Source organism: Sorex araneus, chromosome 6 (genome assembly GCF_027595985.1).
Source record: "Sorex araneus isolate mSorAra2 chromosome 6, mSorAra2.pri, whole genome shotgun sequence".
Classification (NCBI taxonomy): Eukaryota; Metazoa; Chordata; class Mammalia; order Eulipotyphla; family Soricidae; genus Sorex; species Sorex araneus.
In genome coordinates, this window is record NC_073307.1 from 166747403 (window position 1) to 166768890 (window position 21488).

General features: G+C 65.5%; 1 protein-coding gene across 8 annotated transcripts in view; it reads right to left on the minus strand.

The window, feature by feature from the left end:
* SHANK2 (SH3 and multiple ankyrin repeat domains 2) overlaps positions 1–21488 on the minus strand; it is a 164605-nt gene that overhangs the window by 77252 nt on the left and 65865 nt on the right. The gene's annotated exons all lie outside the window — the stretch shown is intronic.

Sequence of the window (21488 nt, forward strand, 5' to 3'; positions counted from 1 at the left end):
GTTCCCTATCCTGGCGTGCATGTGCCCTGGCTGACTTGGGGGCACCCAGGAGATCCCCGGCTCCCCACTCCTCACCCCTGCACTTCCCCAGGTGCCCACGGCCAGCACCCTCCTGTACTCGCTCCGGTGCACCGGCCCCTCCGCAGGCTGCCGGTCCAGCCACGGCCCCTTCCCGGACCCCGGCTCAGGATCCGGGTGTTCCGCATGCGAGGCCTGGGCGTTGCCATCCCCGAGAACGTTCTCCAGGTGCCCTGCAGCCCCCAGCCACCCGTCACCCACCCCCGGCCCCTCGGCCTTGGAGCATCTGAGCCCTCCTTCCCCAGCCCCCAGCCTGCTCAAGTGCGGGGGTGTGGTCCTTGTTCCCAGACCTCCGGCAGGACGGGGACAGTCCCAGTGCGGCGAACCCCAGGTGGACGCAGCAGTGTGGGGGCCTGAATGCATGGGCCCCCGAGCTGCCCTGGGGCTGGACCTAGACCGGAAGTGCCCCTCCCCCCAACAGGGCACGCGGGTCCCGGTCACTGTTTATGGAGCCCCTGTGGGAGGGGGCCCCAGGTCCCGCACACGGGGACTAGGGAGAGACGCCAGGGGCCAGGGGTGCGGTGAGCAGAGCGGGGGGCGTGCTGTGTGCACTGGGCGGGTGGGCCAGGCCTGGGGGCGGCACAGGGCGCGGGTGGGCGGGATGCCATGCCAGCAGCGCCGGGTTAAGCAGAATAGCTCGTGAAGCCGCGAGACGCGGCCGCGGGGACGGTTGCTAATTGTTTTTATTCTCTTAATTGCTTCTGCTGCCGGAGCCCCATGTGGCCACTCTGTGGTTGTCTGGGGAACCGCAGGGCACTGAGGCAGCCCAAGATGGGGACAGAGACAGGGTCCTGCTTGAGTGTGCGGCTGCCGACAGCAGGCTGCGGGGCGTGGGGCCCCAGCGCGGGTCACTGAGGGGGGGTGCGGGGGGCTGAGTATTGAGGCCTCAGAAGCAATAGCTTTCGGTTCTTATTATTGAGTTTTGGCTTTAGGGTGGTGCTCCGGGCTTACTCCCGGCTCTGTGCTCAGGGACCGCTCCCGGCAGGGCTCGGGAACCCTCTAAGGCGCTGAGGGTTGAACCCCAACCAACCACACGCAAGGCGAGCGCCCTGCCCGCTGCACTATCTCCGGCCCCGAGCGACACGGTTTTAAATAGAGTGGCGACCGTCTCAGACTGACCAGGTCTGAAAGTGGCCAGGCAAGGCCAGCAAAGCGACCGGTTCCCCTCCAACACCGCCGAGGCCTTGGGCAGGTCCCGTTTCTGCCACTCTGTGGGCGTGGCACAGCCCTTGCCTGCCCTTCCGCCTGGGGAGACGGTTAGCACGGCAGGTTTCGCCAAGCCTAGTGCCGTCACCCACTCACGCCACCGTCACCTCCGTCTCTGGCCTCGTTATCGATTATCGCCACCCTCGGTGAGTGAGACGCGACCTTGAGTTTCAGGCGCTGGGCGAGCCTCCCGCCGCGGTGGCCGTGTACATCCCCCACCAGAGAGCACGCGGGGGCCCCTGCAGTGAGCGCCTGGGTGGCCTCCTCAGGACGCAGGTTCCTGGCTTAGTCGGAGGCCAAGACTCTCCCTCGGAGGGACCGACAGGGCAGCCCGGGACCCACAGAGCCAGACTGGACGCACAGTGAGGCCCCAAAGTGTCCCAGACCCGCCCGCACCCCAGCCTCCTCTCCACGGCACTGCGCTTCCCTGGGGTTGCCCCCACCCTCGCTGCCTCCACACTGCGACTCTGCCCCAGGACCTTTGCATGTGTCAGATGGAGCGCTCCTATCTCCCTGCACTTCTGGCTCCACCTCCTACCCAGAAAATCAGCTGATACCCAGAAAATTCCCTGCAGCCTCCGAACGATGCAAGAAGGAGGCAGAACCCCAAAACCTTGGGGGTGACTGTCACCTGGGTCCCTCAGGCCCAGCCTTCCCCACGACAAAGCCCAATAGTTTGGACCCAGGGCCATGACTGAGGGTAGGAAGTGTGGAAGACCCTGGGCTGGTGCCTGGCCCCCCCATGGCCCCCCAACACTGCAGAGAGTGGACCCCCACAGGGATAAAGCCCGGCGGCTGGACGGAGGGCCTGTGGCCCCGGCATGGCCGACACCCTCCAGGGCGGGGGTCCCGGGGCGCCCCCTGGCCCCGTCTGACTGAGATAACCCCGAGTCTTGCTGAGCGTGGCCAAGCAGAGGTCCGGGGAACAGCCCTGGGGCCACTCCGATGTCACCCCCCAGATGCCGGCAGCCTCTGATGGCCGCGGGGGGCGGCTGCAGTGTCCACACGGGCACTCGCCCTGCGGCCCCCCCGGCTGCCCCTAGGTCCCAGTCCCCGTGAGCCGGAGGCTGGACGGTGCTTCTCCCGGGACCTCCAGCTCCCTCCCCTGCCCCACCCCGGACCCCCGCATCTCACAGCCCACCGGCGCCTCCCCAGGACTCGACCACGCCGTCACCCGCGGGGCCTGGGGTACGGGCCCCCCTCAGGGTCCCCACCGAGGCCCGCCAAGACCTGTGTCTCCCCCAGGAGCTCTGGGCCCTGAGAGCCTAGCGGGCCCGCCTGAGCACTGCTGGGGAGTCCCCAGCCACAGCACGGGCTGTGCCAGGGCCGTGGGCGGGAGCTCTGCGCAGCTGGGGAGGGTGGGCGGCCGGGACACGGCGTCCCCGCAGCCAGGACACGGCGTGCCCCACCCAGGAACTGGCCGCACGGTACTGAGCCCAGCACTGCCTTCCAGCGAGGACACCCCAGTCACTCCCAGCCCTGTCAGCGCGACACGAGGTCAGACGCGCAGGGGTGCGGGGCCACGGGACACTCAGAGGTGAGGGGTCATAGGACATGCAAGGGCAGGAGGCAGCGGCCACCTGGCATGCAGGGGTGAGGGACCACGGTACACGCAGGGGTAGGGGAGAAGGGGCGCTGATGGCTGCCCCAGGGAGGTCAGGTCTGACCGTGGATGGGGGAGGAGGAGGGGGCGGGGGAGGGGTGAAGGAGGAGGAGGGGATGGGGGGTCGGGCCTTCTCACCCCACGGGAGCACTTGTTGCTGAGCCCCGGGGAAGGGGGTCCTTCCTGCAGGAAAGTGACTCGTGGCCTCGGGGCCGGGGTCCTGGCCAGACCCCAGATCAGAGCCTGTGTCTGGCCTCTCCTGGGCCCCCGGCTCCACCTTCAGCCCAACTCGACCCTCGACCCGCAACCTCCTGCAGGAAACCCAGGCGACCAAGAGCAGGCTGGGGTCAGCCCTCACCTCTGCACAGCTGAGCCCACCGTGGGGGCCCTGCGCCCTCCCGCCTGCTCCTTCCCGCAGCGCCCCTGGGCCCCAGCCTGTCCCTGCTGGCCGGGGAGGGTGGCACAGGCGGCCGGGCACTGGCGCGGCCCCACAGCCCCGAGCCGGCTCTGCTGGCACCGGGGGGCCCGGGGGGCCGGGCCTGGGGAGCTGCTGCTTTGGGGGTGTCCTCAGGGCACTCGCCGAGGGGCACGGATGGCGCAGACCGAGGCCACAGAGCGCGGCCACGCCACGGTGCTGACCACAGCCCCCCCGCCCACAGCCCTCCAGGGCACAGGGACAGGCCGGCGGGTGGGGCGGGCGCCCGTGCTGCTGGGTGCCGGGTCCCGGCTCAGAGACCCCCAGAGGGTGCCCGGCTGCAGGCCTGCCCCTGGCCACCTCCCGCCCCGCACTGCCCCCTCCCCACGGGTGTGGTGGCGTGGCACCCAGCGAGCGTGGTCCCCCTGGCCGCACTCCCGGGGCTCAGCTCCCGGCCGGCCCCCCACTCGCTAGTAATTGGGGGTTTGTGTTTTAATCAGCCCGGGCGGCCCAGCGCACACGTGTGACCCAGACATGGCACCCGCCGGGCCATTTCGGCAGAACGCCAGTCAGCAGCCGCCTCTGCCGCGGGTGGGGGGCTGTGTCCGGGAGCCCCTCCCCCACAGCGCTCCACCTGCAGGGACCCCAGCTCCCAGGGGCCGGCAAGGGGGCCGTGGGCAAGGCATCCCCGCCCCTCCCCCACCCGCCCCCCAAGACCACCTCAGGGGGGTCCCCCAAAGGCAGTCCTGTGGGGACCCCCGGAGGTGCTTCCCGTCTGGGGTGGGGCTCCAGGCACCCCCCCACCACCACGCCCCCCAAAGCCGGGCCCAAGGGCACAGGCGCGGGAGCAGGGCTGGAGGGAGCCCAGGAAGCCACGGGGGCGGAGGATCCGTTTTAGGTGCCGAGAGTCTTTTTTTGGGGCCCCTGGCAGCTGAGCTCAGGAAACAGGCCCGGGAAGGCAGGGCCGCCGGGCGGGGGCGGGGGGCAGAGAGCTGCGGGCGGGACACGCGTCCGCCAGGCAGGGGTCTTCGGGCGGGCGGGCGCCTCAGGGCGAGGGGGCTCACTCTCCGCCTTCCAGGGGCACAGGGCTGGGTGAGGGGCACCAGCGGGGGGTCCGTCCTGCCGACACCCTCTGAGCCTCAGTTTCTCTCGAAACCTCCATGCGAGCTCCAGGAGGGGAGGGGGCCGCCTCGGAGAGAGGCACCGGGTCTTTCTGGGTCACGGAGCCCCACCCGACGGGACCCTGGTCTGCCGCCACCTGGGATTCAAATAAGCCCCCCAGCACCCCCTTCCCTGCGGGCGCCGCCCTTCCCCAGTCTGTGAGGGGCCGCGGCATGCCGGCTCTGGTCTCCGCAGGGGGGGACCCACGCGGCCGGGGCTCCTGAGAGCACAGACGCCCAGCACCCCGTCCCCGCAGCCCCCGAGACAATAGCCCGAGACGCTCCCGGGGCTCACACCGGCTTCCCGCCAGCCCACCCGCTGTCCCCAGCACCCCCCACCCCCGGCCGGGCAGGGAACAAAGACCCGGCAGGGCGGGGACAGCCTGTACCTCCGAAATGAACTTTCTTCCTGAACCGCGAACTCTGGGCCATCCTCTCCAGCCGGGGTGTGACCATCTCACGCAGCCCCGTGCCCCGGCCGCCCGGGGTGGCCGCGCGCCCCGCCACGTCCCGCCGGCCCCATCTACTATTGTCTGTGCATCCACGAGGCAAAAAGTTGCCGCTGCGCGGGGCCCCGGCAGGCAGGCAGGCGGGCGGGCAGAGGCGGGGGCCCCGTGCCCGGCGGGCCCCGGTGGGCAGCGTGGGAGCCGGGCCCAGGGGGCAGCCGGGCGGGTCCGGCCGAGACTCCGCGCGCGGGCACAAGTTGGGAGCTCCCGGTCGGAGCCGGTTCCCTGCCACTTGCCACTGTACCGGGGACTTTTTTTTCCCTCCGAGTGCTGGTTTCCATGGCGACGCATCAGTCACTAGTCTAAATAAGTCGGGGTGAAGGACGCGCGGCAAGGCAATTACGCACACGCCATTAGCAGCGAGAGGCGATGATTCAACCCGGCTATTAGCACCGGCCGAGGTAACACTCGGAGGCTGTCGGCCGTCCCGGGTAATTGCTTTCCCGTTTGGGAACGCTGGGGCTTTTCTCCGGCTCCGCAGCCTCAGGGACCCCGAGCCGTCGGGGGGCGGCGGAGGGGGGCAGAGAGGCCACACTTGTCACTCAGCCCGTAAGCCAGTGGCTCGGGAGGGAAATGGTCCCGGCCAGAGGCTCAGGTGAAGCCAGGCGTGGGGGAGGGGCGGAGCAGGACCCTGCGGGGACCTGCGGGTACCGGGGCCAGGCTGGGATTTACCCTGAAGGCGGGCGGGGCCAAGGGCCTCAGGGGGACTGGGCGGGGCGGGGCCCACCTTCTCTTTCTCCTGCTGGGGGGCAGCTCCCGCCGCCAGGGGTCTAGGCTGAGGCACAAAGGCTGGTGGATCCCTGGAGGTTCCCTGCACCCTGAGAGGCGGGTCTGTGGGATGTGCCCCCTCCGGCCCCCAGGGCTCTGTCGGCCAGCTGCTCAGGCTGGCGGCAGCAGCGACTGGGGCTCGGGCAGTGCCCCTGGAGCACTGCCATGTGGCCCAGACTTGCCCCAGGGGTTGGTGGTGGTCGTGATGGCTGACACACGCAGAGGAGGGGCGCAGAGAGGGTGAGTGAGCGAGCCAGGGTCACACAGCCAGGTGGAGGAGGCCCAGGGACCACGCGGGCTCCCGGCCCATACTCCCGGAGCCTGCGACTTCCGGCCGAATGCAGGGCTGAAGCCAGAGCTGGGAGCACTGTGAGAGGGGTGTGCTTCCCAGGGAAGGCAGGGGGTCTCCAGGGGGCGGGGGTCAGCGCGGGAGGATGCTGGGTGAAACAGCACGGGGGTTCCCGCGGCCTGAGGGGCCGTCAGAGGCCTGGGCTGTCCGGCAGGGCCCGAGCACCCGTGTGCGGGAGGGAGGCCTGGACCCGCCTGGCCGGGCAGTGGGGCCCGACCATCCCCGCCTCCCTCCAGGCTGTGCCCTGACCGCGCCATTTGCACTTGGGACCAGGGGCCACGCGTGTGCCCCCAGGCTCCGGGCGGGGGCAGTGCAGGCTTTGCAGCCCCCCCTGCCGCCCACTGCTGGGGGCCCGAGAGGCGACGTGGACAGAGCTGCCCCTGGACGTCCTCCCTGGGCCTTTGGGCGGAGACCCGGCTGGACCGGAAGGGCGGGCCACCGAGGGGTTTGTGCCCGACAAGGAAGTGGACATGGTTGCTGAACCCGGCCACCCGGGCAGGGTCAGTGTGGCCGTCAGGACGGGCTCCTGGCCAGGAAGCAGCCGAGGGGGACGGGGCAGCACCAGCTCCGGGTGAGGCCCCAGGTGCCTGCACCAGCTGCCAAGGCCTTCTGCCCGTCCACCAGGCCCACAGGGGCCTCGAGGGGAACAAGTGTCCTTGTCAGGGGGACCCTGCAGCCCATCTCTGAGAGCAGCAGGGGTGACAGCCTGTGTGCTGTCAAGCATACACACACGCACGCATGTAAACACACACGTAAACACATGCACACGTGAGGCAAACGCATGCACACATGAGGCTCATATGCACACATGCAAAAACACATGCACACATGCAAACACACATGCGCACATGCAAGAGCACAGCATTGCACACTGCAGTCACATAAGTATGCACATGCAAACACACATATACACAAATGCATGTATACAAACACGAATAAGCTACACACATGTAGACATGTAAGCAGACACGTGTACACATCAAATACACGTGAACACAAACATATGCAAACACACATGCAAACATACAAGCACCCACAGGTAAACACACAAACACCACAGCACACATGCAGACATACAAGTGTACACATGCAAACACACATACACAAAAAATGCACACATATAGAAATGAAAACAGTGCAAACACACAAACACATGAAATACATGCAGGTGTCTGCAGAGACATGCCAGCACACATGTGAACACATACCTCCACACATTAGCAACATACCTGCACACATGTGAACACATGCACACACAAGAACATGCTGAGATACACACGTATGGCCATACCCAGCATGCACACATGTATACACATGACCACACGCACGCAGATACTTGCAAATGACCTGGTACACTTGTATCAACATACAGACACACAAGAACATGTGTAAATGCATGTCTGAGCCACATGGGGACACGGTGAACATGGGTCAGAGGCTTATGCACACACGGGGAGGGAGCTCTGGGGAAGAGCCCGACCCCAGCTTCCTGCGCTCCAGGACCCCTGGGCCTGCACGTGTGTCCTCTCCGTGCCCGGCCTGCACAGGCCGTGGGCGGGTCTCCACGCCCGGGCGGGGCAGAGCCTGCAGGAAGTGGCGTGGCCAGGCCCGGGGAAGGCACAGCGGGGCGTGGGGGCGGGACCCCTGCAGGACAGCCCAGCTCTGCCACGTGCAGCTGCCTGCGGACTGGACACGGGGCCTCGGCACCAGCCACCAGCTGCCCGGCACATTCCGGCTGGGATCTACACCTCACGCTCGGCCCCCACATCCTGCCCCAGGGACGCCGCTCCAGGCAAGACCGGACTCCGCGGGGCGTTCTTCTGAGGCGCCAGGCCTCCAGCACGGGCACCCGTGCCCTTGGTCACCTGGAGCCGCCTGGAACGTCTGTCCCCAGCTGCGGCCACCAGCTGGACGGTCCCTCAGGTGGTGCTCGGGGACTCGGGAACTGTCCCTGCTGCCCCGCTTCTCTGCCCACACACCCACAGGGGGCACCGTCTGAGGGTCCGGGAGGAGCTAGTGCTTGTGAGTGCGGCCAGCGTCTCCCCTGCCCCTGCAGGGCTTCCCCGCAGGGGAACACGGGTCTCATCTCAAAAGCAAAACTAGCATGACACGGGACACACAGGTCCAGCTCTCCCTGGGAGTCTGAGCTTCCGGACGAGAGGTTTGGAGGTAACCGGAAGCTTCCCGAAGGGGCCCCGTGGTTACACCAGTCTCCAGCGAACCCCCCGAAGCCCGCGAGGGGTCTGCCGAGCCCGACTCTCCCCTCCCGGTAGCGCTTTCTAACAAGGCAGCACCAAGCCCCCAGTCTGTGCAAAATGACGACTTTTACATCTGGGGCTGCTGGCTTCAGTCACGGCAGCACACAAGGCCAGCGTCCTCCCCGTGTACTGGCCTCCCGCCCCGAGGGGCCCGGGGACGATTCTTCACTTGCTTGGGGCTCTACAGTACCTGGCGGAGCTTTCTGACTTTCACGCGCTCCCCGCTCGTCAGTAGGTTCTGGGGGCCCCCCGGGAAGCTGTAAGAGGACGCAGAGCCTGGTGGCGGAGGGGGCGGTGCATCAGGGCTGTGCTGGGCCTCAGGGGGTCCTGGACCAAGTCTGCAGTCTTAGCAGGAGTAACCTGCACGCGTGCCCGAGCCCTCCCACAGCGCAACAGGGTCACCGCTGGCTCCCTCGCCTTTATCGGTTTATTTCAGCTAATTCACTTTTGGACTGGAGCGATAGCACAGCGGGCAGGGCGGTCTTCGATTCCTCTGTCCCCCTCGGAGAGCCCGGCAAGCTACCGAGAGCGTCCTGCCTGCACAGCAGAGCCCGGCAAGCTCCCCGTGGCGTATTCGATATGCCAAACACAGTAACAACAAGTCTCGCAATAGAGACGTTACTGGTGCCCACTCGAGCAAATCGAACAAAGGGACAACAGTGCTACAGTGCTTTAGTTCTTTTTTTTTTTTTTTTTTTTTTTAAATGTCCCATGTTTATAGTTGGGAAGATTTCAATATTTATTTTATTTTATTTTATTATTATTTTTTTTTGCTTTTTGGGTCACACCCAGTGATGCACAGGGGTTATTCCTGGCTCTGCATTCAGGAATTACTCCTGGCTGTGCTCAGGGGACCATATGGGATGCTGGGAATTGAACCCGGGTCAGCTGTGTGCAAGGCAAACGCCCTACCCGCTGTGCTATTGCTCCAGCCCCAGTGCTTTAGTTCTTATTCTGGGGACTTGGAGGCCACTCCTGGCATGCTCAGTGCCTACTCCTGGCTCTCTCTGCACTCAGAGCATTCCTGTGGGGACTACATGGGGAGCCGGCGGCTGGGCCAGGTCACCTACATGCAAGGCAAGTGCCCCCCCCCCCCGTCATGTTGTGCCAGCCCAAGTGACTAATTTTTTTTTTTTTTTGCTTTTTGGGTTACACCCAGCGATGCACAGGGGTTATTCCTGCTTCATGCACTCAGCAATTACTCCTGGCGGTGCTCAGGGAACCATATGAGATGCTGGGAATTGAACCCCGGTCGGCGCATGCAAGGCAAATGCCCTCCCCGCTGTGCTATTGCTCCAGCCCCACAAGTGAGTAATTTCTGACAGCCTGTTACGGGTGCCGAGGACCCCACCTCCCTGGGGGCTCCTTCCTTGGAGGGATTTGTCCCATGACAAAGAATGGCCAGAAGGCCAGGGCGTGGGCACCTGGTCACGCACCACCCACAAGGCCGAGGTAGCCTTTCCAGCCAGCATCCACTGGGGAGACTGGCTGGGAGGAAGGCGGGCAACTCACTGCAGAGCTCCCCGGTCCTATGGATGCCTCCATGAACACACACACACGGTACACAGTCATGAACATGGATTCACATGCATACACATGGTACACAGGCACACATGGGTACACAGACATGCACATGGATACACATGCACACACACGGGTACACAGGCACACACATGGGTACACAGGCATGCACATGGGCACACATGCACACACGAGTACACAGGCACACGCATAGGTACACAGGCATGCACATGGGTACACAGGCATGCACACAGGCACACAGGCACACACGGGTACATATGCACACACATGGGTAGACAAGCACACATGGTGTAGACAGGTACTCGAGTACACAAGTACACATGCATGTACACAGGTGCACAGGCACACACACGGTGTCACATACAAGGGCACACAGGCATACATATGGGAACACAGGCACACAGATACACTTGCATGCACACAGGTGTACAGGCACACACGATGTCACATACACACATGGGCATACAGGGATACACATGGGAACACAGGTACTCACACAGGTACACATGCATGCACACAGGTGCACAGGCACACATAGGTACAGACATGTACACACACAGGCACACACATGGGTACACAGGCACACACACATGGGTTCACAGGCACACATAAATGCAAGCACACGCACATTCACACAGGTACACATGAACACAGGTACACACTCATATAGATAAACATACACAGGTAGACATGACACATACAAGCAGGTACACACATGCATGCATACACAGGTACACAAGAAGGTATGTATGGAGGCACACGTGTGTAGGTAGACACATGCACACATGTATATGCACATACAGGTTGCACACATGAAAGTACATACAGGTATGCACACAGGTTGCAATGTGTGCAGACACAAAGCAGGTACACACATGTACGCACGCATACACATAAATGTACACACAGGTATGTGGCATGCACACATCAGATATGCACACGGGTACGCAGGCACACACATATTCACATACACACACAGGCAGTTCTGCCTGTGCCTGAGGTGGGGGGAAGGGCTTCCTACACCTTCCGGCAGAGCCCAGGGCAGCCCCGGCCACAGCAGCCCCCACGCCCCCCTCCACACACCGAGAGGTACGGGGGTGGGGGTGGGGGGCACGTTCTCACTCCCCCCACCCGCATGGGCAGCCCCTGCAAGTGTGCGTGTGTGGACAGGCCCCGCGTCTCTAGCAAACCAGTCCTGGGGCCACAGAGATGATGGGCGCCCGGGGCTCGCCTGGCCCCGGGGTCCACGCGGCCCTGACCCCGGCTCCCACTGGCCAGGCAGGCACCGGCTCGTGCCGGGAGGGGCCCGGGGTGGGCCACGGTGAGGGGGCAGCAGGGCAGAGGGGAGCGGGGAGCTGGCTCTCTGGGAAACCTCAGAGCGGGGAATCCTCGAAGCCGCCGTCGTGGGTGCGGCTGCAGCCGCGCGTGCCGTGGGGCGGGGGGGGGGGGGGCTGCACGGAGTGGCTTCCCTGAGTAACTGTTTCCCCACGAGACGCATAAACGCCACGAGCGCCCGAGCCAGCGGCGCCTTGCGGATCTGCAGCTGGTTCCGTGTCACATGGGTGACTCACCGGCAGCCGGGGCTCGTCCTCGGGAGGCTTTTCCTGGGAGACGGGGACGCGCGGGGCACGCGGGGCCCTCCCAGCACCCACCCCAAGGCCGGCCACCCCGAGGCAGGCCCCTGGACCCAACTGGACGGGGCTAGGGTCCCCGCGGGCGGCCAGCCTCAGAGACCCCCGCAGAGAGGGACCCTGGTGCTGGGCAGCTGCTAAGACCCACATGCCGCGCCGGCGACCCCTCCCGGCCCCGCCCTCGCCAGGCCACGTCCTCCCGGTCACTCGGCTCAGCCTGTGGCTCGCTGGTCCTGCTGCTGTGGACGGGGCCACGGCGAGGAGGCGGCGGAGAGGCCGCAAGCGCCCAGGAGCAGAGGCGGCCCTGGGAGGGCCCGGACCCCAGCCTGCGTACGGGAGGCCCCCACCCCCCTTCTCTGCTCCTGGACTCACCCCCCCGGCTGCGCCTGCAGGGCCCGAGCTCCCGGCTCCCGCCACGCCACCGCCCTCCCGCGCCAGTCCCGCCCTCGCGGCCCGAGCCCGCCCATCTGCGCCTGCATGTGGGGTCTGCCCCGTGCTGGCCGAGGTGACCCGTGTGTTCCTGCCTCAGTGTCCTCGCCTCTCTGTGGCCTCAAGGCCACAGCCAGGGCGGCCCGAGGGGCCTCTCCCCCCGCTGCGGGTCCCCGGGCCAGGCCCTGGGCGTCCCCAGTCACTTGCTCCTGAGACTGCAGCCCCCCACATGTCCTGCCCTGGCTCCAGACAGGCCTCCCGCTGCCCCACATCCACCCAGGGCTGCCCGCAGACCCCGCATGCTGCTTCCTGTTGGAACCGCCAGGGGCTGCGCCCACATGGGCTTCCGGCCAGCCCAATCCACCCAGTGCCGCCTCTCTGCTGCCCCAGGGCCTTTGCACTCACTGCTGGGGCTGTGCCCTGAGCCGGTGAGCACCTCCCGGGATGTCTGGGGAGCAGCTCCCCGAGGCAGGGACGGGACCTGCCGCCAGCCCCGCCCGTGCCACCCTGCTCCCAGGCCCCCCACACGCATGGCTGTGAATGAATGGGTGTGAGCGTGTCTGCCTGTCAGAGCTGCGGATGGAGAGATGAGTCAGGCGCGGAGGGCGGGCGGGCGGGCAGGTGGGGGAGACGGGCGCGCAACAGATCTTCACAACAGAGTGGGCTGCCTGGCGGGGGGCGTGGCGTGCGGGAACTGCCGGCGGGGCGGCGGGAGGAGGGCTCTGCGGGAAGAGAGGAGAGCAGGGGCCATCTTGGCGGGGTCTTGTGGGACGAGTAGGAGTTCGGCAGAAGCATGCGTGAGGGCGGGGCGACTGAGGCAGGAGGAACAGCGCCGGGGCTGGGAGGCGGCAGAGCTGGCTCTTTCCTCCTTTTCACGGAGGTCAGGGGCCAAAGCGATGCTGACCGGGACTCTCTGGGCCACAGGGAGCTCTGGGCAGGGCTCCAGGCCAGGGGTCCAGAACTGCCTCCGTTGTGTGGGTGGGAAACAGAGAAGCGGCTTCTGCTTTTCCAGAAGCTTCCCAAGCCTGGGACGCAGAAGGGGATGGGGAGTGGGGCCTGCGCTCCTGATGGCCGGTGCCTGGGCAGGCGGTGGGTGCGGGGGTCCTGCCTGCTCTGTCCACAGTGTCCTGGGGCGCCCGCCCCCTCCCCCCTGCTCCATCCGTGGCCGTGTCAGGGCAGCCCAGAGCGACCTGCCTCGCCACCTCCCTGGCCGGCCACCCACGTGACAAGTGACAGGAGGGGAGAGTGTCCGGCCGGCCGGGTGTCCTCTGCGGTGTCCACACGGAGGTGCCGGGGAGGGGGCCGGGCGGGGGCGGGGCGGTGAGGGCTTTGGAGTCGGGGCCTGATTCCCAGGGTCGGCTCAGCCCTGCTCTGCGGGCTCAGGCTGGCGTGAGACACACACACACACACACACACACACACACACACACACACACACACACACACACACACACACACACACACACACAGGCCCGGGGCAGCGGCCCGGGGGCAGCCCTGCGGGGCGGCCCCTGCCCCCACCCTGCCCCGCGGGGGGAGGCGGGCTCAGGCAGCGCGCAGGCCCGGGCGGAGCGCGTGCTATTTTCAGCCGTGATGAGGATCCTGTTGCCCTGGAGACGGGGCGGGTGCAGGCTGCAGCGTGCGGAGCATCTGTGCTGAGCACCAGGCCTGCCGTGGCCGGGGGCTGGGGGTGGGCCGCCTGGGGGGTCTCGGGCCCTGGCCGCCCCCGACAGGGAGGAGGGGAGGGGGGCAGGGCCCCGGCACGCCCCGCACCCCGCAGCCCCGCTCCCGCCAGCACGTTCACCCTGTGGCCAGTACTGTCCCTGCCTGCCGGGCGGGGCCGCAGCCGTGGCCCCCGCGCCAGAGACGCACGCGTGGCGGGCCTGAAGGGGGGGCCCGTCGCTGCGTGTGCTGGAGGAAGGCTCCCGAGACGGGCGTCACCCCGAACCCGAGTCAGGGCTTTGAGGAGTCCAGCAGGGCTGCAGGGGTGCGGCTGGAGCAGGGGGCCTCTGTCCTTCCCCCTGAGTGTGAGGGTCCACCAAATGCTTAGCGGCGTCCTGGGGACCCGCCCCCCGAGCAACGCACGGACCAACTGGCCGCCTGTGCAGAGCTCTGGGCGTGCCCGCCACGGGGACTCAGCCCCGGACAGGCCCTGCGGACACGGCTCCCCCCGGCCCCAACGCGGCCCCGACCCAGGGCCCTGAGCAGACATGACACAGGGCGGTATGGGCTCAGGGCAAGTGCCAGGCACAAGGTGTGTCCAGGGAGGCCCCTGGGGACGATACCACGGAATAGTGGCCTCCCGAGAGGCTGCCGCCCCGGGCCGCCTTCTAGAATTCTCCAGAAGCCTCCACGGGTCTGACGCCTACCTGCTGCCTGCTCTGGGACCCTCAGCGCCAACAACCCCAGGGAATGCCGAGGTGTGCCCCCCCCTCAAGCGCCTTCACGCCTTCCCAGCACCCTGGGATACCTCTACCCTGGGGCCACTCCTCGGTCACTGCTAGACGGCAGGCTCCCGGGACAGTGCTCACGGACAGAAGGTCAGAGGAGGAGGAGCCCGGAATAGGGTCCGGGCGGAAGGACCACCGCCCAGTGCCTGGCCCAGATACGCCAGCTCTGGGTGCCCCTCTTCACAAATGGGAACCTGACCCGGGCAGCCAGTGAGGCCAGAGTCCCTGGGCAGCGGCCCGAGGATGATGAACAAAGACATTTCCAGGTTCGGGGGGAGGGGGTCAGAGGCAGAGCCTCCCCAGAACCCAACTCTAGAGTGGCGGCCTGCAGTGGGGATGGGCTCAGCACAGGGGCAGCCTGTCCAGCCTGAGAATCCTGGGGCAGGTCAGTGCCCTCAGCAGGCCCCTTGTATGATGGGCGGGGCTATAAATATGGGCGTGGCCAGTGGTGGGTGTGGCCAGAATCATGGGCGGGGCAGTGATGGGTGTGGCTAGAATTGTGGGCGGGGCCAGTGATGGGTGTGGCTAGGACTATGGGCGGGCTGCTGATGGCATGGCTAGAGCTATAGGCGGGGCTAGTGATGGGTGTGGCTAGAACTATGGGCGGGGCTAGAGTGATGAGTGTGGCTAGACCAGTAGGCGGGACTAGGATGACAGGCGGGGCTAGAGAGGTGGGAGGGATGAGCGTGGTGGGCGTGGTTAGAGCAGTGGGTGGGGCTAAAACAATGGGCGTGGCGAGGTTGTCCTCTCTGGTGCCCAGCCCGTGTGACCCAGCCACACTCGCAGGCATACTTGTCTATCCCAAGTGCTCTCCCTGGACTGGCATCTGCCTGTGCCTCTAACACTCTGCCTAGGCCCCTCTGCCATGGGCTTATCTTTATGGGCACTGTAGCACTGTGGCACTGTCGTCCCGTTGCTCATCAATTTGCTCGAGTGGGCACCAGTAACGTCTCCATTGTGAGACCTATTGTTACTGTTTTTGGCATATCGAATACGCCACGGGGAGCTTGCCAGGCTCTGCCGTGCGGGCGGGAGACTCTTGGCAGCTTGCTGGGCTCTCCGAGAGGGGTGGAGGAATCAAACCTGGCTCGGCCGTGTGCAAGGCAAACGCCCTACCGCTGTGCTATCGCTCCAGTCCATGTTTATGGGCAGTCATAAAAAATTTCTCAACCCACAATGGCCAAAACCGAGTTCGGCGCCAAGCACGCGGGGAGCCCTGGGGTTTCTGGCCGCGCACACCCGCCGGGATGCCCGCTCCAGTGGCCTGCAGGGGCCTGCAGACTCCCCGTGTGCTGCCTGGCCCCAGGCCTCCTACTGACCCTCACCCGGAGGCCAGAGCACCGAGGGTGTGCGTCCCCATGCTCGGGGTCAGCTCAGGTCCCTGCATGCCAAGGCCAGCATGAGGAGGCCTGTCGGGGCTGTGGGCCAGCGGGGGGCGGCACCCATGAGCCCTGCTGACACCCAGTGACAAGGAGTCACCAGGGTGACATTTCCACAGGGGCCTGGCCGCGGAGGCCCAGAAAGGGAACACAGCCCCCGAGGCCACACAGTAACCGGGGGAGGGCACGCCGCTGGCCTCACACCCGGGGGAGACGGCGAGGGCAGTGTCCGGAGGGGCCTGCCCGCGGGGAGGAGGTGTCAGGCTCCGTGTCCTGCGGCAGGAGTGGCCGCACAGAGCGCCCCGACAGCGCCCGTCCCGACGGAGTCTGGCAGAGACGAGGCCTGGGCCCCGCAGACCCTCACCCCGTGGGCATTCCCAGCCTCCAAATGCCGACTCAGGGGCCTGCAGCAGGGACGAGGCTGCCACGGCTTCGAGGGTGGACAGAGAGAGAGGACGCAGGCAGGGGGCTCGCCTGGCACGCTGCCGACTCAGGTTCGACCCCTGGCATCGTGTACGGTCCTCCAAGGCCGCCAGGAGTGATCCCTGAGAGCAGAGGCAGGAGTGAGCCCTGCGGACCCCAAACCAAGACAGAAAAACAAAACATAAGGCTGCAAGGGGCGCGGGTGCGAGGGCAGCGCCAACCCCCCACCCCGGGCACAGAGGTGAGGGCAGTGGCCCCCCGCCCTGGGGGGTTTGCCTGAAGGTCACCCCCCAGACCCGTGCTCACTTGCTGTTTCCCCCGTTGGGGCTCGGCTGAAACAAACCCTCCTTTCATCACAGGTCTGGGGGCACAGCCCACCCTCACACTACACCGGGCCATCGGGGCTCTGGTGAGGCTGCCCCGCGGGGGGGACGACACCATCACCCCCAGGGGCACCCACTGCTCCGGCCGGGCTCCCGGCTCCGCACCCGCCCCTCGGCCGGCCAGGTCCCCAGCGGGCTCTGGCCACCCTCGGAGAGATCAAGAAGAAAGAAATCTGGGTGCTGGGGGCTGTGCCCTGGGGGGTGGGGGCCCTGGGGTCCCAAACCACCCCCAGACGGGTCTGACATGAGAACACTCCCATGGGCCGTTAGCAGACAGGGGGGTGACCGGTGTGCTGCGCCCCTCCGGGGAGCCCCAGGAAGCCAGTCCAGGGCCAAGCCTGGCCTGAATGGAGGGGGTGGGAGCAGGGGCTGTCCCCGTGCGCGGCTCGCAGACCCCCGCTCCCTGCCGCGGCCGAGGCAGGGCACCCTTCGGTGCTCTCCCTCCCTCCCCCCACCCAGCGCGGGCTCGAGAGGCCCCTGCTCTGGCATCAGCCAGCCCTGGTTATTTTTAATCCCGTGATTACCAGGGGTCTTTGTCACTTCAACAGTTTAATTGGGAGCTGCTGCACTCCCACAGCCGCGCGGCTGCGGGGACGTCACCGCGCGCCCCGCGACACACCGGGGGCCGTCCCGCGGCCAGGCCTGCCCCGGAAGCAGAAGCTGCCGCGCCCCTCTCCGAGGGCGCTCGCTGAGGAGCTGCAGCTCCGGGGGCTGGGGATCAGTCGCAGCTTCTCTGGGGGCAGAAGTTAGGCGGGGCCTCAGCTTACCTGCCTTCTCCTTCCTTGGCTCATTCACCCATCTGCCCGCCCCTCCCACCCGCCTGATGACCGCCTGACCTGCCCGTCCCTTACCCATCAGTCCATCCAACCATCCCCTGCCCGTCCTCTCTTCACCCCCATCCACACATCCATCACTCACCCACCCTCATGCTCCACCCATCCACCCACCACCTAAGCACCCATCTATCCATCTAGTCACCCACTCACCATCTACCCATCCATCGGTCCATCCTCCCATCATCCATCGTCTGCCCACCCACCCGCCCACCCCTCCCTCACCCACCTGTCATCCACTGACCCACCCACTAATTTACCTATACACCAATTACTCATCCCTCCATCATCAATCTATCCATCTGTCCATCATCTATCCCTCCATCTCCACCCCTTCATCCACCCACCCACGTACCCACCCACCCATGTACCCACCCACCTCTCTGCCCAGACATCCAGCCACTCAGGCACGCTCATTCTGCACTTACCAGATATACTCTCACAACTTCAGACCCACCCAACTTCCTGGCAGTGTCTGTTGCCTATTCGTCCATCTATCCTATAATACCATCATCCTTATATCTCACCTTATAACTCACCCATCCACCCATCCATCCATCCATCCATCTACCCACCCACCATCCACCCACCCATCATCCACCCATCCATCCACCCATCCATCCACCCATCCATCCATCCACCATCTATCCACTCATCCATCCATCCATCCACCCATCCATCCATCCATCCATCTACCCACACATCCATCCATCCACCCATCTATACATCCACCCACCATCCATCCATCCATCCACCCGTCCATCCACCCATCCACCCGTCCATCCACCCATCCATCCATCCATCCATCATCCATCTACCCATCTACCCATCCATCCACCCATTCACCCGCACCATCTCCCCATCCCATGCATTTATCTGTTGTTCACAGAACACCTCCCAGGCACTTCCCTCCTCAAACACGTGCGTTACAGGAAGTGGTGCCTCCTTGCTGTGGCGAGGCACTCTGCCCTCCACACCAGAACCAAAGAAACCCCTGCTCACCCCTCAGGAAGGAAGCAGCCCCAGACCCCGGCTGAACGCGGATGGCAGCTCCTGCGACGCTGAGGCTCATGCTCCCCAGACACGCGCCTCCACGCCCGCCCGGAGACGCCCGCACGGGCGCAGACAGATGCCGGGACGGGCCCTGAGCACTGCATCTGAGAGTATTCCCGGGGTTCCTGTGCTCCGGGACCAAGACCCTCCTGCTCTAGGACCTAGGGCCCTTTCTCCCGAACCCCGAGTCCTTCCACCCTAGGGGCCAGATCCCGCACACGGGGGCCAGGATCTGCCACACTGGGATTCCGGATTCCTTCCATTCTGGAACAAGGGCCCCCGCACTCTGGGGTCCCCCAACCCTCCGTGCGGACATGACCCCTGCCCCCCAGAACAGGAATTTGGGAGCCCCCGGGGGAGGAGTCCTTCTGCCTACAGAGGAACGGAGGGAGCCCCCAGTTCTGCAGCTCCTGTGTGACCCCCAGATTTAGCTGACCTCGGCGCTGAGCCGGTGCCCCTGGGGTGAGGCACAGCATCCACTCCAGCCGCCCCATGGGCACGTAGCAGGCCGAGTCTGCATGGCGTCCACCGCGCGGTCTGACCCACAAGTACACACTGCACACATGTCCAAGCACACGTGAACATACATATGGGTGTGTGCACACCTGCAGACATTTACATACCCACAAGTACACACTGCATATATGGGCACATGAAGTAGGCACATTTGCACGCACACCTGCAAACATTTACATACCCACGAGTACACACTGCACACATGTAAACACGTGAACACAGTGGACACATGCATGCACAACTGCAAACATGTACACACAACCACAAGTACATACTGCACGCATGTGCACAGACACAAGTGCACACACATGTGAACACAGGCACACATGCTTTAGGGCCCTCCCCACACACGTTCCCTTCATACATGTAAACAGGCGAGACCCGGGTGCCAAGTCAGCAGAGAAGCAGCAAAGACACAGCAGGGGCGGCCGGGAGGAAGGGGCAGTAAGAAACCAGAGGCGGGCGAGGAGCTAGAACACGGGGACATCAATGAAACTAAGAGCCTGGTCCTGGGAAATTCAATATGGTCGAGAGAATTCCAGCCACAGTGACAAAGAAAAGGCAAAGTCCCCAGTGACCAATACCCGGGAGAGAGGCCTTCGCCAGGGTGGCCCGTGCCTGCTCGGGCTCCTGCCTCGCGGGGTGGGGCTGAGAGTCCGGCCACCCCAGCTCTGCCCACACACGTGCCCAGGGCCACCGCAGTGGCACTGCCCCTCGGGGTCCCACTGCCGTGCCATGCTGGCGACCCCCAGTACCCAGCACCCCAGTACCCAGCACCCCTTTGTCAGAACCACAGAAGGGAAAGGCCGGGCTCGGGGGACACGGCTACCGAGAAGCCCCCCAGCGACACCTGGACTTCCCCGAGACGGATCAGATCATTTACAGGGTTAGCTACCGGTTGGGGCCACATCAGGCTGTGCGCAGGGGCCCTCCTGGGGGGTGCTGGGGGGGTCCTATATGTGCCAAAATCGAGCCCCAGTCAACGTGCGCAAGACAAATGTCATTCCGGCGCTCTCACTATCATTTATTAACTTCACTTAAAAATATTTTTATATTTGTATATTTTATATAATCAAAAACTTATAACCTATACATATAAAAATCACATTTATCGCGTGTCCATTATCTATCACCCGGGACTCCATCATTTCAAGTGTGACCAGCCCCTACTGGCCGGGCCTCCTAGGACAAAGGAACTTTCCGAGTTACTGACCAGAAGCCAGGCCAGCGACAGTGCACGGGCAGAAACAGCGCCCCCAGGAGCAGGGGCCCAGACGCACACCCCAGGGGGCCGACCCAGGGTCACAATCAAGGGAAATGACCCCGGGCTGGGGGTCGGGGAGCAAGGCTGGTGCAAGCCCCACAAGCCCCCGCCACCACCCCGGGTCCACACGCAGGGGGAGCCAACCCAGTCAGCAGACGCGGGAAAGGCCGGGCAAGACAGAGCATGCGCGGGAAGGGGACAGCACGTCCTGCAGGCCGGAGGGTCCGCGGGGAGAGACCCCATACGCCAGCAGTGGAGCATTCTGCCCGCCTGGAGACGCAGCAAGGCTCCCCCGGCTGGCGGGAGCTGCTGGGCGTGTCTCCGGCAAGGGTGCTGGATGGGTCACAGCCTGGGGCAGCTCTGAGCATGCAGTGACACAGCAGGGACACACATGTGACCACAGTAAACGGAGCCCCCGAGAGCTCCGAGTGGGTCCTGGGGGGTGAACCCCGCTAATGACGGCACGAGCCTGCGATGCTAGGGACTGTATGTCGGTGACAGCAGCGCCTCTGCCCCCCGCCGACCTGAGTACACAGGTGGGCAAGTCCCAGCGCCCTCCCCCTTCTACACAAGGGGAAGCCGAGGCACAGAGCAACAGGACCCCAGGGTGGGGAGGTGGGGGTGGGCCAAGCCCGGGGCGCTGGGAGAGGCAGCTGGCCCAGTGTGCGTGGGGACATCACAGAGGCTGTGGCAGGGAGGGACCTGGGCAGGGGTCTCCCACCAGGGTCCCCTCCCCCATCTCCTTGAAGACTGTTAGGGGAGGCGGGGGGGGGGGGGGGGGGGAGAGGGGTCATCTGGTTCCCCCCAGCTGCTGGACCAGGACTGTCCAGGCCCTCACAGGACGCCCAAGTCGACACCTGGTGGAGCCGTTCCTCCGTGCCAGCCCAGCCCTGGCGCCGCGCAGAGCCAGGGTGCGGCGCGGGGGGGGGGGGGGGGCGGGGACATGAAGGGAAAAGGGGTCCGGGTGGCTCCCCAGCGGCCCGGGCCGCGCGCCCAGCCCCGCTCCGTGCCGGCGGCCGCCATCTAGCGGCCAGAGAGGGAACAGCGCCGAGGGGCGCCGGGACCCCCGCACCCGCCAGCGTCCGGGAGGGACAAGCCCGAGGTGGGCGCGGCGCCCGCGCGGCCCCGGGAGTCCTCATCGCTCTCGACTCGGGGAACCCGAACCTTTACTTCACGGCGGCGAGGGACTGGGGTGTGAATAATCAGAGCCCCCGCGCGTGCGTCCACACCGCCTGCTGGGCG